This window comes from Dendrobates tinctorius, unplaced genomic scaffold, assembly GCF_039654945.1.
Source record: "Dendrobates tinctorius isolate UK_male_01 unplaced genomic scaffold, ASM3965494v1 ptg000177l, whole genome shotgun sequence".
Lineage (NCBI taxonomy): Eukaryota > Metazoa > Chordata > Amphibia > Anura > Dendrobatidae > Dendrobates > Dendrobates tinctorius.
The window spans coordinates 19,963,312-19,982,500 of NW_027361844.1; the positions used below are offsets into that span (position 1 = coordinate 19,963,312).

The 19,189-nt window shown below is 42.9% G+C and overlaps 1 protein-coding gene across 3 annotated transcripts in view; it reads right to left on the minus strand.

Moving 5' to 3' along the window:
- The window catches only part of ITGB2 (integrin subunit beta 2), a 192,872-nt gene that overhangs the window by 129,831 nt on the left and 43,852 nt on the right, over positions 1-19,189 (minus strand). The window contains exon 1 of one of the 3 annotated variants that reach the window (XM_073551575.1): positions 14,355-14,478. The exons of 1 other annotated variant lie outside the window; for it this stretch is intronic. The gene's annotated coding sequence lies outside the window, so the exon portion shown is untranslated. Of the gene's footprint in view, positions 1-14,263; positions 14,479-19,189 lie in introns of those variants that run through there. One more of the 3 variants, XM_073551573.1, reaches the window with a different exon arrangement.

A 19,189-nucleotide genomic window follows, 5' to 3' on the forward strand; every position in this document is an offset into this window, starting at 1 on the left:
TTTTGATTAAATGCTTGCTCGAGTATTTTTACTTCAGCTAGGGCGATTTCTTATCATAGAATCATAGAATCGTAGAGTTGGAAGGGACCTCCTGGGCCATCTGGTCCAACCCCCTGCTCAAAGCAGGATTCGCTAAATCATCCCAGTCAGATGTCTGTCCAGCCTCTGTTTGAAGACTTCCATTGAAGGAGAACTCACCACTTCTCGTGGCAGCTTGTTCCACTCATTGATCACTCTAACTGTCAAAAAGTTTTTTCTAATATCTAATCTGTATCTCCTCCTATTCAGTTTCATCCCATTGCTTCTAGTATTTCCTTGTGCAAATGAGAATAAAGGTGATCCTTCTACAATGTGACAGCCCTTTAGATATTTGTAGACAGCTATTAAGTCTCCTCTCAGTCTTCTCTTTTGCAAACTAAACAATCCCAAATCCTGCAACCTTTCCTCATAAGACAGGGTTTGCAGACCGGTCACCATTCTGGTTGCTCTTTTCTGAACTTGCTCCAGTTTGTTGATGTCTTTTTTAAAATGTGGTGCCCAAAACTGTACACAATATTCCAGATGAGGTCTGACCAAAGAGGAGTAGAGGGAAATAATGACTTCACGTGATCTAGACTGTATGCGTCTGTTAATACATCCTAGAATTGCATTTGCCTTTTTTGCTGCTGCATCACACTGTTGACTCATATTCAGTCTGTGATCTATTAGTATACCCAAGTCTTTTTCACATGTGCTGTTGCTTAGGCCTATTCCTCCCATTCTGTATATGCTTTTTTCATTTTTATTGCACAGATGTAGTACTTTGCATTTTTCCCTGTTAAAAACCATTCTGTTAGTTGCTGCCCACTTCTCCAGTTTATTTATATCTTTTTGAATCCTCTCTCTTCTCTAGTGTTAGCTATCCCTCCTAGCTTTGTGTCATCAGCAAATTTAATCAGTTTACCCTCAATTCCTTCATCTAGATCATTGATAAAGATGTTGAACAATACAGGGCCCAGGACAGAGCCCTGTGGTACCCCACTTGAGACATTCTTCCAACTGGATGTGCAGCCATTTACGACCACGCTTTGGGTCCGATCACTAAGCCAGTTATGAATCCACCTAACAGTTGCCTTGTCCATTCCATACTTAGTCATTTTTTCAATAAGGATTGTATGAGATACTTTGTCAAATGCTTTGCTGAAGTCAAGATATACTATATCTACAGCATTTCCTTGATCCACCCAATCAGTGATTCCATCATAGACGGAAATTAAGTTAGTCTGACATGACTTATTAGTTACAAACCCATGCTGACTCTGTTTAATCACTTCATTCGTATCCAGGTACTGACATACATGTTGTTTAATAATTTGTTCAAAGATCTTTCCTGGTATAGAAGTCAGACTCACCGGCCTATAGTTGCCTGGGTCCACCTTCTTCCCCTTTTTGAAGATAGGAACAACATTTGCTCTTCTCCAGTCTTCTGGGACTTTTCCTGTTCTCCAAGAATTTTCAAAGATTATGGAGAGGGGTTCAAAAATTTCTTCTGCTATCTCCTTCAGTACTCTGGGGTGTAATTCATCTGGACCTGGAGACTTGAATTCATTTAGGTTAGCTAAATGTTTCCTCACTATCTTTCTGTTTATAGATATCCTGGATTCTTCTATTCCCTTAATAGGACAGTGAAGAACAGTTGATGTTACATTTCCTTTCTGAGAGAAAACAGATGCAAAATAGGAATTTAAATGTTCGGCCTTCTCAACATCCTGTCTTACCATTTCATCATTTTCATCCTGTAAAAATCCTATAGCATCTTTGACTTTTCTTTTACTTTTGACATATCCCCAAAATCCTTTATTATTGCTTTTGACATCTCTTGCAAGCCTCAATTCATTGTCAGCTTTAGTAATCTGATTTGTGCCCTGCAGGTTCTGCAGACAGCATTATATTCTTCTTTAGATATGCCTCCCTCTTTCCATTTTATAAACATTTTTTTCTTCCTTTTTAGCATGTGCTTAAGTTCTGTGTTCATCCATCCTGGCTTCCTTAAATGCTTCCTATTCTTCCCTCTTTTCGGAATTGTTAACAATTGTGCTTTGAGAATTTCATTTTTCAAGATTTCCCATCCTTCCTGGACATTTTTGTCTTTAAGGATATCCAGCCATTGGATCCCTCCAATTCTCTTTCTGAATCCTTAAAATCTGCCTTTCTGAAATCTAACCTTGATGTCTGAGTCTTCACAGGTCTTCCTCCTCTAGTTATCCAAAATTCTAAAATAGCATGGTCGTTACCTCCTAGGGTCCCAGCCACTTTAACCTCCTCAACCAGTTCCTCCCTGTTTATAAGGATTAGATCCAAGGTAGCAGTTCCCCTTGTTTTCTCCCCTACCTTTTGGAAGATAAAGTTGTCAGCAAGAGAGGATAAGAATTTCCTTGACCTGTTAGTTTTGTCTGAGAGAGATTCCCAACAAATGTCTGGATAGTTGAAATCTCCCATGACAACTATGTCATATTTTTTGGAGAACTTGGCCATTTGATGCATAAAGAGTTCATCCATATCTTCAGCTTGCACAGGCGGCCTGTAGTAAATGCCTACAATGGTGTCCTTTCCATTGTTCTGTCCATGTATTCTTACCCAAACAGTTTCCACAGTCTCTGAAGTTTCAATCTCTGTGCAGATATACGCGTTTCTAACATACAATGCAACACCTCCTCCTTTATCAAGTCTGTTTCTTGCAAATAAGTTGTATCCTTCTAGTCTTGTATTCCAATCATGTGCATTGTCCCACCAAGTTTCAGTGATTCCAATGACATCATATTTCTTTTCCTGTGTTAGTAGTTCCAATTCTCCTTGTTTGTTGCCCATGCTTTGTGCATTAGTATAGAAACATTTTAGTTTGTGATTGGTTTCTCTTTCTCCAATATTTGTATTAATTAGATTCTTTTGTCTTTGTTCTTCCTTTCCACTTCTAATAGCAGAGTTCTCAATAGCATTTGTCAGGTGTATGGCTTTTTCTGGTCTTTTGCTTCCCTTCCCATGTTGTTCTAGTTTAAAGCTCTCCTTACAAGTGTAGCAAGGCGACTTCCAAATACATGTTTTCCAGTCTTCGTAAGGTGCACCCCATCTCTAGCAAGTAGTCCATCGTAAAGGTAATTCACTCCGTGATCCATAAATCCAAATCGTTGCTGACGGCACCATCGACGTAGCCAGTTGTTCACCTGCAGAATCTTATTCCACCTCCTTGTTCCATGGCCATCCACTGGGAGGATGGATGAGAAGACCACCTGCGCTCCCAGTTCTTTCACTTTCTTGCCTAAGTCTTCAAAGTCTCTGCAGATGGTTTCCAGGTCATTTCTTGCGGTGTCATTTGTCCCCACATGTAGTAGCAGGAATGGGTAGTCATCTGTAGGTCTGAAGAGTCCTGATATCCTGTCAGACACATCTTTAATTTTTGCACCTGGAAGACAGCACATTTCTCTTGAAGTTATATCCGGTCTGCAGATAGCGGCCTCTGTTCCTCTCAACAGGGAATCCTCCATGACCACCACTCTCCGTTTCTTCACAACATTTTTATTTCTCCATCCAGGAGGACTCTGAAGGCGTATAAGGTTGCTGTTTGTGGGCAAAGTCTTATCCTGATGTATTTCTTCATCGTTTTCCTGCGTGAGAGCCTGGTACTGGTTCCTGAGAAGTATGGGTGCTGACTGCCTCCTGATCCTCCTGCTTCTCTGGGTCACATGTCTCCATTCCGCTGTTTCTTCAGGTGCACTTCGAATTTCTTCTCTTTCTGTAACATGAAGAGATAATTCTGCTCTGTCCAAGAACTCTTCACCTTCCTTAATGATCTTCAACGTAGCTAACCTCTCTTCGAGATTTTGCAACTTTTCCTCCAACAGGGACACAAGCTTGCATTTGTGGCATGTGAAGTTTGGCTTTTCCACTGGTAAGTCTGTGAACATGTAGCAAGAAATGCAGCTCACCAAATGGCTCCTGGCCTCTTCCATATTGAGATTTCTTAAAAACGATGAAAGATGAGCCAAAATTCGGCGCGCGGTTTTCTGATTTCCTCTTTTCAGCTGCAACGGCCAAAACCCAGTGATCGTTGAGCTTGCGGAGACTTTTCACTTATCCCAGAATGCACTGGGAATATGCAAATGATCTCCTCAAGACTCTTCCCCTCCATTTCTGTTTGAAGAATCTTTGCCCGAGCCTCTGCTTCTGCTTTCTTGGCTTCTGCCTCTGCTTTCTTGGCTTCTGCCTCTGCTTCTACTTTCTTTTCCGTGTAGGAGCATCTTAGTTTGGATCGCTCTGCGTTTAAACGGGTCTCTAGGATTCTGTCGCTGAGGGCTGAAGTTCTTAAGCAGGATGATTTGTATGACCAAGAAGAGTGTCTGGATGAGCCTGACCTGCGGAATCTTGATTCTTGGAGATGAGCAATACGGAGCTCCGCTTTATCTTTGGCGTCTTGCACGGCGGTGTCCCTTTCTCTGTCTGTGGAATCTACTTTGCTTAACTCTGATGAGGCTTCATCAATATTGGAGTCTTTTAGGAAGGCGACGTACCTTGCGGACAGTCTCTTCTATCTTCCGTAGGCCGTGTCTAGCCGTTTTATAGTGTCCTGTAGACCCGCTGCATCATTTTTGTGGCGTTGCATGCTTGACATGAGTGAGGTGACACATTCCCATAGGTCGCCCAGGTTGTCATTGAACTTATCCTTTGCACTGTGATAGTTTTCGATTACCTTTATGGTTGGTTTGACAGAGCGTCTTGGTCGTGAGTCTTGGTTTGTTTCTGAAGCTGACTCTGTTTCCCTCTCTTCATAATGGACAGTATCGGGTAGTATTTGCTCTGTTTCAGCAGTGGGAGACTGTGCAGGGTCTTTTTCGGCCATTTTGATTTAAGGTGCACTGTCTCTTTAAGAAACTGATCTTTTGAATTGGGGGCTGGAAATCACAGTGCAGCTTAGTTAAGACGTCCTGACGAGATCCTCAATGTGTTTTTAGAGAATTGTGGGGTTTTGCAGTCCAACAATATACAGACAGTCTCTATGCACAATGCGGTATGGGGTGACGCTGCAGAGTTTCTTAGCAGAGCAGGGCTGCAGTATGTGAGCGGGCAGATGGGTTAGGATATAAGGGTGATTTTTTGCCGGGCTTCAAGACAGTTTTTTGACTGTTCTGTCCCCACATGAGGCGAATGTAGGTGTAGTTGATTGGGGCTGGGAGAGATTCCTACCTTCCGCTTCCTCAATGCAGAGCAGACAGGACCATGGTTGCTGTTTTGCTGTTCATGCGTCCAGAGAGATGATACACACCAGGGATTGTGAAGTCCTGGCTTGTTTATTGGAAATCTGGACATACAGCGTATGATTGATAATGCAGTACTTCTCTAGAAATGCAGATGTAACCCAGGTGATGCAGCAAGGTGAGCAACGAAGTGGTCAAAAAACTGATGCCTTTCACAGCCCGTACAGGCAAGTCTCTCCCATGAGAAAATGAAACTAATAATGGCCACCAGCAGGAAGTGAAGCAGTGACCCTGACCAGGAAGTGGAAGGCATGTACAAGAAATAATTAGCTGCAGTCTGCTATACAGAAAAAGGACACCAGGTGGCAGCAGACCAAATGCAAAACTGAATACGAAGAAAGGTAACATAACACAATTATATAAGCATACAATAATAACCTTAGATGGAACAGCACACTATGCTATTGTGAGGGTCCCGAGAACGATGCTCTGGATCCCAAAACTTGTGCTCTGCCAATCCCTGTCTTTAATGGAACAAAGTAGCCAAGTTCAAGTTCTCCTCTATTCATATTCTTTGCGACCTCTACAAATAGACAATTGCTGTGTTGGATTTCTCAGAAAGTCCCATAGATGGAACATAGACTCTGCAGTGCCTGCCTTGTTGCAATGTTCCAGTGCCCCATTTTTCAGCTCGATGGGGGCCGCAAAAGGTCCTACGGATAATGAATAACTTTGTATTCTGAGATTAACTTTCTAATACCTCCAAGTAACTGCTGCCTTTTATTGCAAAGTTTTATATCTTTTACCTCAACAAATGCTTTGAGGTTTACATGCTGATCTATACTTGTGTCATATTCACACTCGTGCTGTTTCCATGAGCACATTGCACAATAGATACAATCTGAACAATTTCCACCCACACAAAGCTGACAACATAGAATATATTTTGCATGTAATCTGCCAGATCAAGGAGCTTTGGAGTCATTCATTTCACCCATTTCATACACAGACCTATTACCCTTAGGCTGTGTGCACACGCTGCGGATTTTGCTGCGGGTCCGCAGCGGTTTTGGCCGCTGCAGACCCGCAGCAGTTTTTGCTGCGGTGTACAGTACCATGATTCCCTATGGGAATCAAAAACCGCAGTGCAGACGGTGCGGAATTTTCCGCGCGGATTATCTGCGGTTTTCAATCCGCAGAAAGAATTGACATGTCAATTCTTTCTGCGGATTCTCCTGCGGTTTGCCATCTCCTCTATTGAGGAGATGAAAAACCACAGGGCAAAACCGCAGAGCAATCCGCAGGTAAAACCGCAGGTCTTTTGACCTGCGGTTTCACCTGCGGATTTTACAAAATCTGCGCGGATGAATTCGCACCTAATCCGCAGCGTGTGCACACAGCCTTACAGTGGGGAAAATAAGTATTTGATACACTGCCGATTTTGCAAGTTTTCCCACCTACAAAGAATGGAGAGGTCTGTCATTTTTCTTAGGTACACTTCAACTATGAGAGACAGAATCTAAAAATAAACAGAATGTCACATTGTATGATTTTTAATTAAATAGCATTTTATTGCATGAAATAAGTATTTGGTCACCTACCAAGCAGCAAGAATTCTGGTTCTCACAGACCTGTTAGTTTTTGCTTAAGAAGTCCTCCTACTCTGCACTCATTACTTGTATTTATTGCACCTGTTTGAACTTGTTACTTGTATAAAAGACACCTGTCCATACACTCAATCAATCACACTCCAACGTCTCCACCATGGCCAAGACCAAAGAGCAGTCTAAAGACACCAGTGACAAAATTGTAGAACTGCACAAGGCTGGGATGGGCTACGGGACAATAAGCAAGCAGCTTGGTGAGAAGGCAACAACCGTTGGCAAAATTCTTAGGAAAAATGGAAGAAACACAATATGACTGTCAATCTTCCTCGGTCTGGCGCTCCATACAAGATCTCGCCTCGTGGGGTAAAGATGATTCTGAGAAAGGTTAGGAATAAGCCCTGAACTACACGAGAGGACCTGGTCAATGATCTGAAGAGAGCTGGGACCACAGTCTCAAACATTACCAGTAGTAACACACAATGCGGTCATGGATTACAATCCTGCAGGGCACCAATGTCCCATGCTCACTCCAGCACATGTCCAGGCCCATTTGAAATTCACCAATGACCATCTGGATGATCCTGAGGAAGCATAGGAGAAGGTTATGTGGTCAAATGAGACCAAAATAGAACTTTTTGGTATCAATTTCACTCGCTGTAATTGGAGGAAGAACAATAATCACAACCCCAAGAACACCATCCCAATTGTGAACCATGGTGGGGGAAACATCATACATTGGGGGCTTTTCTGCAAAGGGGACAGGACGACTGCACTATATTGAAGGGTGGATGGATGGGGTCATGTATCATGAGATTTTGGCCAACAACCTCCTTCCCTCAGTAAGAACATTGAAGATGGTTCATGGCTGTGTCTTCCAGCATGACAATAACCCGAAACACACAGTCAGGACAACTAAAGATTGGCTCCTTAAGAACCATTTCAAGGTACCGGAGTGGCCTAGCCAGTCTCCAGACCTTAACCCAATAGAAAATCTTTGGAAGGAGCTGAAACTCAATGTTGCCCAGCGACAGCTCAGAAATCTAAAAGATCTGGAAAAGCTCTGTATGGAGGAGGGGGCCAAAATACCTGCTGCAGTGTGTACAAACTAGGTCAAGAACTAAAGTAAACCTCTGACCTCTGTAATTGCAAACAAAGGTTTCTGTGCCAAATGTTAAATTCTGTTTTTAGCATCAAATACTTATTTTATGCGATAACATGCAAATTAATTATATAAAAATCATACAATGTGATTTTTTGTTTTTTTATTTTTAGATTCTGTCTCTCACAGTTGAAGTGTACCTGCGATAAAAATTATAGACCTCTCCATTCTTTGTAGGTGGGAAAACTTGCAAAATCGGCAGTGTATTAAATACTTATTTTCCCAACTGTATGAGCAACATGTACAACAAGTACACAGAACACAAGGTGAGAAAAACATAGACACTATTTTCTCAGTCGCTAGGGGTATTGTGAGTCTGACTCATGTGGAGCCTAACAAAAATCACACCAATTTGTGGTTTCCACACTGTGAGGGGTTGACACACTTAGCTGGTCCTTGAGGTGGTTGAAGTCTCTGGGTGGTTTATTGCATCATAAACCAAGAAAACCCAAAATGGTAACACAAAAACAGCCTGTTCGGCTCAAATGAAAATAAATAGTTCATCCACAGTCCTGCCAGGACCCTTGGGGCCCAAGTCACCGACCTGTCCCTATCTCCTGTTTAGCCCTTAGCTAAACCACCAACCCCCTCCCCAGGAGGTGAGACAGGGAAAAAAGTGAACTGCAACAATAACACACAAGGAAAGATACGACTGACACCTAAGGGTTAAATCAACTATAAAACTTAGCTTTCTCTGCTGCAATGCACAGCACAGCAGAGTTAGGCACCAGATCAAGGTAATAGCTGAAGTTCCACTGCACTCAGCCAGCTCCTGACTCCAGCTTGGTTGGTCTCCAAAGAGGAAGTGTATCTACAACAGTTAGCTGAAGCATCTGGTGACCTTTTAAAGGAAGGTGGGAGTGGTCACCACCTGCATCAGCAAACCGACCAGCCATGTAATTACACCAGCGGCCACTGGGGGGGAAAAACTGATATTAACCCCCGATGGACTGAAAGAAAAAAAGGTTTAATATAAAAAAGCAAAAATCTGCCACAGATCCAAAAATGGATTGTGACAGGATCATTATCTGCAGGACTTCACCGGATCAACCCCGCGCCAGCCGTTGTTGATGCCATCGCTTGTCTTGCAACTTTACAGCCTGAGAGTTGACTAACTGGATAAGTTAACCCTACCTGAATTATTATCTCTACTGTATACGTTGTTCCCCCAACCAGTATTCCTTTGACACCTGAACTGCTTATCTTCCTTCATTTAACTGTTTACCTCCCTGCGTGGAGTATCACTGTGTTAAGTAAAGTTGTTAACCTTTGCTCTGTCTCTTGTCCGTTACTGCATCCTGTAACCTGCTCACACTCTCAGCACATTTCATGATGGAGAAAACAATTATGGCTTTCACATCATGCAGGAAAGCAACTTTTGTGACATATATCTCCCCGCATGTACGACACCAGTGACCCTATCACAATACTTTTTATTCAGGCCTGTGCTTAGTACATGCCATGCCTTGCCCACAGACCACATTTTTATTTTTGCTCACCTTGCATCAGTCTGCTTACACAATGCTTCTGATATTTTAATTTGCAGTTTAGGCATGAAATGTTAATATTTTGGGGAAGTAACAGATATGCAAAAACAGAATGCTTCATCCCATTTGCAGACTTGCCAGTCAGCTCCTGGCATAGGTAGACCTTCAGGCAGTGGAAAAATTTGTCTACTCTATAGTTGATAAACACAGATCGTGTTTTCCCTAATCACCATGACCCCCATCCCTACTGAGCCCTGACCCTTGCCCACGTTCGCCCCAAGCCTTTAACGGTCTCTTGCCCTGCTGCTATCACAGATTCCAAAATACTTTTACACCCCATAAGGTCTATGTAGTATATCTGTTTGGATGTAGCTTGTTTCTCTGTAGTTAGTTTGGTTCACCCCAAATGTTTTGTAGTAAATAGTGGAGAGTGCCATACAGAGTACGATGATAACACCTAATAATATGTCATGTGTTGTGAAGGGATTATTTCCATCATACGCTTCCAGAAATATAGGCATTTTTATTGATTGCTAATTTTTATAATCTTTTCCAAAGGAGTGTGGCTCACAGGATTATTATAGATAATAGCCAAAAGACATGCCCCCTTATAAAGTCCTGTGAATCACGCTCCTTTGTAAAGACTATAAAAAATAGCAGTAACTAAAAGACCCATATCTCAGGAACCGTATGGTGGATTTAAAAAGGAAAAAAAAAGCAGACTACTTGGAGCAGCAAGAATAAAATAAGAGCAAGAACTGGCTACTTTTGATTTGGTGACTGGTCCTGTTTAGCAAACCAACTAATGATGTGGCCTATACATGCTGCTTCAATATGTAATTCATCTAAGGGTATGTGCACACAGCGTCTTTAATCTGACAGCAGAGCTACCGGAGTTTTCATTCACAAAGCCGCCTCAGGAAAAAGCTTTTTTGTTCCTGAAGCGGCTCCTGTGGCAGTTTTGCAGTCGTTTGCCGCTGGCGTCTTTTTCCTACATTTTCTATTACAGAAAGCTTCCAAACAAAGCCACCACATGCTTCATGCTTTTTGAGGTTAAAAAAAAAGTAACAAAAAACTGAACATGAGCAAACCAATATTGTTTTAAGATTGCTGTACATTATATTCATTTTTTGCAAGCTTTTTCAAATCTTTTTCAGGAAGATTCCTGATGGAATCTTCCTTAAAAAGATATTGAGTGCACATACCCTATAACTGGAAACAAGAAAGCCCATACATAGGATCCTATATACAGGTATATGAAACTGTAAGCAAGCCAGCAAGAGAGCCACACATCACCATCATCATCGTCATTCAGTTCTTTAATGCAGAGTTGCAGATAATCTTCAATACACCTGGGGCAATAATTCATATAACTGCTTACTTACCCTCTACATTTTAATACCATGACTAAGCCTGGGTTCAGAAGAACGTATGCAAAATCATCCATTTTTCAACCAGAAAAAATAGATGATTTTCTCATCCATATGTCCGTTTTTTACTGCTGTATAACATCCCTATGGCACCCAAGAGCAATTTAATAAACAAAAGGCCAAATACAATTTCCAATGGAAATGTATCCATAGAAAACACAAGACCTATGGATGGTGACCCGTATGTGATCTGGTTTATGCGCACCCATTGACTTATAATGGGCGAGTCTGATCCAAAATATGCATTAAAGTAATGTATACTGTGATTATTTACATGCAGACCATCGGTCCGTGTGGAAAAATACTCATGCGAACTACTAAACTTACTTGCATTAGTCGTTCAGCTTTCCGTATGTTATCCGCTTTGCACACAGATGTTTAATACTTGTCTGAATAAGCTCTAAGGCTAGGGTCACACGACAGTATGAAAAATTGATCAGTTGCATCCAGAAAAGTGGGACGATTTTTTTCTCATGTGTCATCTGTATACAATCTGTTTTTTTGCAGCATCAGCTATTAATCATTTACAGGACAATTTACAGTTTCCTATGTTACAGGAAACTTGGAAGCTTTACTGTGGCTCCGTACAGCATCCGAATGTTTCCTCACACACATAGACTTCAATGGGTGAATCTTGCCCAATTTTTGGCCCAAAAATGTGCATGATGCGATCTTTTTTTACATGGAGATTCAGTGAGTGAATCAGTCGTTGATCTGTACTGCCCCATTGAATAATGTAGGTACAGGGGCGATCATTTTTTTAACAGATAAGGTTGTGTGCACAAGCCCTTAGGCAGATGGACATGTTGATAACCTATAGCATCAGGTCACAAGCCTTGCCTGCCCTCCTACACACTATGATCTTGTTGCTATCCAACCCATCTTAAGGCCCCGTTACCCGTATCAATGTCCCAGCGATCCCACCAACGATCCGACGTGGATGGGATCGCTGGGACATAGTTAGCTGATCGCTGGTGAGCTGTCACATAGACAGACCCACCAGCGATTGGAACCAGCGAGCAAGCTGGTTTCCAAAGTAAACAGCGGGTGTCTAAGAGCCGCGCGGCTCTTAGTTACCTGCTGTTTACATTGGAAACCAGCTCCCAGTGTTGCTGATCGATGGTCTCCCGCTGCCACACGCAGCGATGTGTGCTGGCCAGCGGGAGATCAATGCTCAAAAAATGGCCCTGGATGTTCGAGCGCAATCAGTGATACCCGGCAGGGGGGCTGGTCACTGATTCATGTCACACACAGCGATGTCGCTGGCGAGATCGCTGTGGCGTCACAAAATCAGCGATCTCGCTGGCGATCTCGCTGTGTGTGACGGGGCCTTTAGGCTATGTGCACATGAGTGTTTGATGAATGTTTCATGTTGCAGATTTTCTGCAGCATTTTTACACCAATTAGGTAACTTTGCGTTTTTTTCATTGCATTTTATAGCATGGTTTTTTACATGCATTTTTATCTCGTTTTTGACGCTGTGGGTTTTGCCTATTATTGTAATGTCATGTTTTAAATAAAGCCGCTTTATTTTTGATACTTTCTGGTATTTGGCTTTGACAAAACTTTATTGATACAGTCATGTGTAGATTACATACTTTTTTACTTTCAGATTTTCCATATCTAATGCTAGTCTATAGAAAAAGATAAACTAGTGTACTTGAATTAGAAATTGACATGTTCCGGATTTCCAACAGAGATTTCCCATAAGGACAACCATTACCCTATTATAGCAAATAAAAAACATACAGTAGATGCTACTGAAAAAGGATCCTATGTCTCTTTAAGGACTCTTTCAGACTTCTGTGATTTTTCACATATGTAAAACACATTAGTCTGAATGACGTTGTTCATTAGTGTTGGGTCAGTGTCAGTTTTTACCATCACGGTTTCACTGATGAAATAATAAATAAATCAATAAACAGTAAAACTTATATTAATTACAATGTTAGTCATGGACAGCGCACAGGCTGAACATTATTGCCAATCATGTGCTGTCTGTCATTTTCATGGACCCATAGACTTGTATGTATGGGTAATTTTGATCTGTGACTGAAATAAAAAATGGACACATCATCATAAGCATCCCCACTGACTGTAATGGGTACATGTTCTAACCAGGAAAAAAAAACAGACAGTATACTTACATAACTCATAGACATCTAAATGAGGCTTAAAGGGAATCTGTCAGCAGGTTTTTGCTGCCTCTATGGAGAGTAGCATAATGTAGGTAAAGAGAAGCTGAATCCAACGATGTATCTCTTAGATTACTGGGTGCAGCCATTCTAACAAAATCAGAGCTTTTACATTTAGAATGAAGCAGAGCTGAGAAAGCTAACCCCACCCACACCACAGCTAACCCATACCCGGCTCTCTGTGTACAAAGTCCATAGACAGTGAGCTGCTTACTTGCTGGACTAGTCCTGCAATGTTAATCTCTTAGTGATAAATCCTTCACAGTTAGTAAATAACAGCACACAATGTGACAAGTGACATATCCCTGAACTCTGTGTTTCAACCTCTATCTCCTGCTGATATCAGATTACACAGCAAAAACCTGCTGACAGAGTCCCTTTAACGATATATGCATATGACGGCTTTTAAACGCAGGCTAACCAATCCAATGAACTTTTTTTAATTTACCAAATGGCTGCAATGAAACAAATAGTGAAAAAATTAAAGGGGTCTGAATACTTTCCGTACCCACTGTAATACTGATAGCCTATCTTCTATCCTATAATTGACCTATTCTATCGATGACTTCCAACAAGGTTTGGAATTTTTTTCACCACTTAGATAACAAAGAACCTAGACATGTTTGGTATCTATGAACTCGTAATGACCTGCAGAATCATAATGGCAGGTCAGTTTTAGCATTTTGCGAACCTAGCAAAAAAAAAAAAAGTGTAGGATTGCACTTTTTTTGCAATATCACCGCATTTGGAATTTTTTTTCCTGTTTTCTAGTACACGACATGGTAAAACCAATGGTGTCGTTCAAAAATACAACTAGTCCTGCAAAAAACAAGCCCTCACACGGCCATATTAATGGAAAATTAAAAAAAAGTTATGGCTCTGGGAAGAAGGGGAGAGAAAAACAAAACGCAAAGCCGAAAAAAGCTACGGGGAGTTAAGGGGTTAAAGGAAAAGATCACTCCGTGTTCCATGTAACTCTGTTACAGTTTATATTATTAGATTTAACATACAATATATAGAAAAAGTAAAACCAGTCCACGTTTCAGTCATTTAATATACAGATCCCCTTTAAATAACACTGCAGTTTCCGGAGCAGTAATTATTTTTTCCATTTTATGCAATGCTTTCGGTAAGACTAATAGATGTGACACCCTTACCTTTATTTCGAAGTCCCATCTGACATCTGATCTTAGAAATACATTGAGTTCATTTTAAATAAATATCTTTTTGGAAATGTTTCTAACTTACATACAGCGTGATTAACGGTGTAACCAAAATGTGGTGTGTGAAGTCTTCCTCTTTCCGATTTCCTCTGCTGGTACTTTAGATTGATGTGGGAGTGATGCAATAACGTCCGCGTATCAGAAAGCTGCCTGGAACCTACGTATTGTAACATGTAGCAAGCAACATTTCTACAGTCTTAGAGGAAATAAAGAAAAAATACTGTAGCAGCCGCAGTTCGGCGCAACATTATCTTCTTCCTGCAGTTTTGTTTCAAATTGCAATCTAATGCATACTCGCAACTGTAGTCATAGCGGTAGCCATAGGGCCCGGAGGCTCGGAAGCCCGAGCAGGTGCAGGAAGAAAGCCAAGAATTCTAAGGGCCCTTGCAAAAAGTCTACAAAACTTGGTCGCAGCACGGACCGCAATGCACAGACCGGGTCCCCGACCTGAACGCCACAGTTTCACGGGCATATCTTGCACTGCAGATTTCTCTCGGGGTCTTTATACTTTTTTGTTCTTTTTTTAATAGTTAAGTGTTTTCAAAAATAATAATAAAGGAATACAAATACTTGGTAGATATTTTACCCAAAAGTTACAGCAGAATTAAAACGCAGATCAGTGCACTAAACCCGTGGTCCTACTGTACCTCGTGGACATGTGACCAGTAATTGGCTTTATTCATTTTTTTTAAAGGATTTGGACATATCTTCTTTTTTACTTTAATGCATATATGTTTATCTAAAATCAATTTTGCAATTGTGTTTGTGTTTTATACAAAAGTTTGCAGCCGTTACCTTCTATAGCCTGTGTGTTGCACTGCATATTGCTGAGATAACCGAGATTACGTCAGTGAGCTCGTTCTGGCTGGAGATTTTATAAGACCATGCTCATACCGTGATTTTTGCCCTACAATTCGTGTATATGTTGGGAAAACACCTGACGTACTTGTTAATATATTCATAAGGCCAGATAGAGACAAAAATCGTCTTTGGCTATTTATGTTTGTACACTGTAAAAGAAAACAATGTAGAAGACTATGTTTTTGTATTCTGCAAGATCAAAAACCAAAATGAATCTATTAAACTGATAATTTTTTAACATGCTAATGTCACTGTTAGGTATCTGTCAGAGCTACCGTGATCACACACATGTGCATCACCGCCGAGGGGGTCACATGTGGAGATGGCTCCGGACCTGAGCATCCCTCCACAAAGGTAGATGCTGGTTATATGACATTGACAACATTTATGTCTAATAGAAGCAGGGTTCCCATTATGTGACCCTACCTTCAGTGGCTCTGCTAGGGCTTTCACCTGAACCCCTGCAATACGGGATTCAGGTGTATGATCTGCCTACAATGAGGCAGATGGAGTCACTATGTGCTGTGTTGCATATCATTTTCATTTTTATTCACCTACTTGAGATTGGCAGCAACATGTAAGACTGATGTATAACAGAGCACACTGGACAGGACAGGTGTAAAAAGGAAAAATAGCTCCAACATACACTGCTACTGTATGAGTTGCAGTTGCACACAACCATTGCAACATCTTATGCAGTTTTAAGTCTATATGTGCACATAGGCAGAGACTTGTAAATCCAGGACAGCGGTGGGGAGAAGCCGTGGGCAAAACCAGCTATCCCACTGATCTACAGAGCTGCTGGGTCCCTGGCGGCTACTGAAGCATGTTTTTCTCTGAATAGCTGCAGCGGTTCAGTGTCACACATACCAGGTTGAGTTCATGCCTGATACGTGCAGCCTGTGCCTGATACATGCTGCCTGTGCCTGACACATGCAGCCTGTACCTGATACATGCTGCCCGTGCCTGATACATGCTGCCCATGTCTGATACATGCTGCCCGTTCCTGATACATGCAGCCTGTGCCTGATACATGCTGCACATGCCTGATACATGCAGCCTGTGCCTGATACATGCAGCCTGTGCCTGATACATGTAGCCCGTGCCTGATACATGCTGCCCGTGCCTGATACATGCTGTCTGTGCCTGATACATGCAGCTCGTGCCTGATACATGCAGTCTGTGCCTGATACATGCTGCCCTTGCCTGACACATGCAGCCCGTGCCTGATACATGCTTCCCGTGCCTGATACATGCTGCACATGTGTAAGGGGGTGGCATTGCTATGGACAATAGAGGCGCTGCCACTTTAAGAGTCAGCACCCCCTTGGCTGGTGTGATGGTACATTCTGCTCTCCCCTGAAAAGACTGTGTGTGATGTTCTGCCAGCTCAGGAGAGGGGAAGGGCTGTTTCCCTGTGTGAGCGTTCTGGGTTGAAGATTCTGCAGGAGGCTGGCGTGCCTGGAGCTCTGAGCAGAAGACGCTCAGCCTGAGATTGACTGAATTTATGAGATTATGTAGACTCTTCTGGGGATAACAAAGGTGGCTGTCCTGTGTTATTGTGAGGAGCCACGAAGAAATACAAGAAAGGAATCTGCCGTTTCCAGGAGCATCTCCAGGACCTTCAAGCAAGTAGAAGACCATGTTTCACAGAGCTTCCAGAAAGACGTGTGCACCATCTTACAGGACTGCTGGGGGTCCCCGGGACTGGACTCAGTCCCCAACATCACTGTGAGTCTTAACCTCTTGTGTGCACATGTTAGGGCTTAGGATAGGCTGCAATAGACAGAGCACGGCAGCCATGTGGCCTGTGTAGCAGACGCCAGTTAGGCTCCAGTTGGAGGAGTACCATAATACTGCATTTATTGTGTTGTTTTGCCTGTTGGAAAATATATTGATCTGTGATAGTTGGAGCACTGTGCTATTTGATGGCCCAGCTAAAGAATATCACTCTTGTAAATTGTCTTTTGTCGTTGCATACCTCTATTTACACCTTCCTATCACTTTATTCCTTGCCTGTCAATAAATTAACCCTTTGTTGTTTGCACCTCATCTTGCATACCGTAGTCTCCCTGCACGGTGGTGGCTTCCCCGACCATCGCTTCAAGTGCCTGATACATGCTGCCCTTGCATGATTCTTGCAGCCCGTGCCTTATACATGCTGCCTGTGCCTGATACATTCAGTCTGTGCCTGATACATGCTGCCCGTGCCTGATACATGCTGCCCGTGCCTGATACATGCAGCCCGTGCCTGATGCATGCAGCCCGTGCCTGATGCATGCTGCCCGTGCCTGATGCATGCTTCCCATGCCTGATGCATGCTGCCCATGCCTGATACATGCAGCCTGTACCTGATACATGCTGCCTGTGCCTGATACATGCAGTCCCCATGCCTGATATATGCTTGTTGTGAATTCCCTTGCTCGGATTTCTGAGCCGGAGCTCCTTCTGCTCCCTCTGGTGGTTACTGAGAGTAGTGGAGCTGGCCAGGTTGATGGAAGTTCTCTACCTGACGACGATAATTGGGAACGTGGGATTACTGGCTGGGGGCATATAATTGAGCTGGCTGCTCTTGAAGGTTGCTGGTGATTTTTCCTCCTTGTGCATTTGGAGTTCTTTTCTCCCCTGCCTGATTTGCATGGTTCAGTTAAGTGACTATTTTGCTAATCCTTTGCATTTAATCTGGTTGTGCCTTTTTTTGCTTTGTTGCTAGGGTTCAGCGTGCTCCCTGCTGGGGGCAGTGCTGGGCCCTGCTTTATATGTTACAGCTTGTTCAGTCCCCTGTTATGTTAGTATCTTTTTGCTTTGCTTCCAGTTTATACCAGAGTGCTGATTTAGCGGGGGTGAGGTCGTGTGGCCTCAGGTTTTTTGTATTTCAGAAGTGTTGGACTTTTTAAGGGTTTTGTGCGTGATTGCAGACAGTATCTTTTCTGTCCTGTCCTGTCTAGACAGCTTGGGTCCCACCGTTTGCTCAGTCTTTGTTTGTGTCTCATCTTGTCTCACCAACAATATATGTTTGGGGGCTGTCTATTCCTTTGGGGATCTGCTCCGGGGCAGTTTAGATTTCACTGTTCGGTCTTTAGGCTTAGTTAGTTCTCTGGCTGTGATGAAGCACCTAGGGCATCGTAGGAACGCTCCACAGACACTGCTAGTTGTGTTGATAGGATCAGGGGTCTGCAATCCGCTTGGTTACCAACCTCTCTGGTCTTCTGGTGGCTTAGCCTGTTCCTGCTATCCTCCTCGGTGACCCATTCATAACACATGCTGCCCCCGTACCTGATACATGCTGCTCCCGTGCCTGTGTAAGGTACTAGTGGGATGCAGTGATGAGCAGGAGGCAGAGCAAGAGTTAACGGGTTCTTTAGCTTAGCACGCTATCCTCTTTTATGTCTCCCCCGCCCCCTGCAGTCAGGTGCCAAGGTCTGCTCCGGTCAGGAAATGTTTCCCCCCATAACAATGGTGACAGTCCCGATGGTTCCAGCCCATACACACAAGAAGCTGCCCCAGCCCGGTCCATCTCCCTACACCTGATACATGTTGGCCTTGTGCCTGATACATGTTGGCCGTGCCTGATACATGAAGTCCATGCCTGATACATGCTGCCCCCCGTGTTTGACACATGCTGCCCCGTGACTGATACATGCTGCCCCCATGCCTGATACATGTTGCCCCATGACTGATACATGCTGCCCCTGTGACTGATACATGCAGCCCATGCCTGATACATGCTGAACGTGCCTGATACATGCAGCATTACTTCAGGTCATCAGCTATTACATCAGAAGTGGGTTACGTCAGCTGTCATGACACAAGAAGGGATTGCAGTCAGGTAATTACTCTGACATGACTAGCGAGTTTCAGTCAGGTATGCAACTGTGACATCTACATCTGTGTTTCTATCCAGTTAGTGACTGCAACAGTGGGGTATGTTCAGATAAGCTACTGTCACACAAGTAGGTTGATTGCACATGTTAACTGGCTGGTAGTCAAATAAGCTGC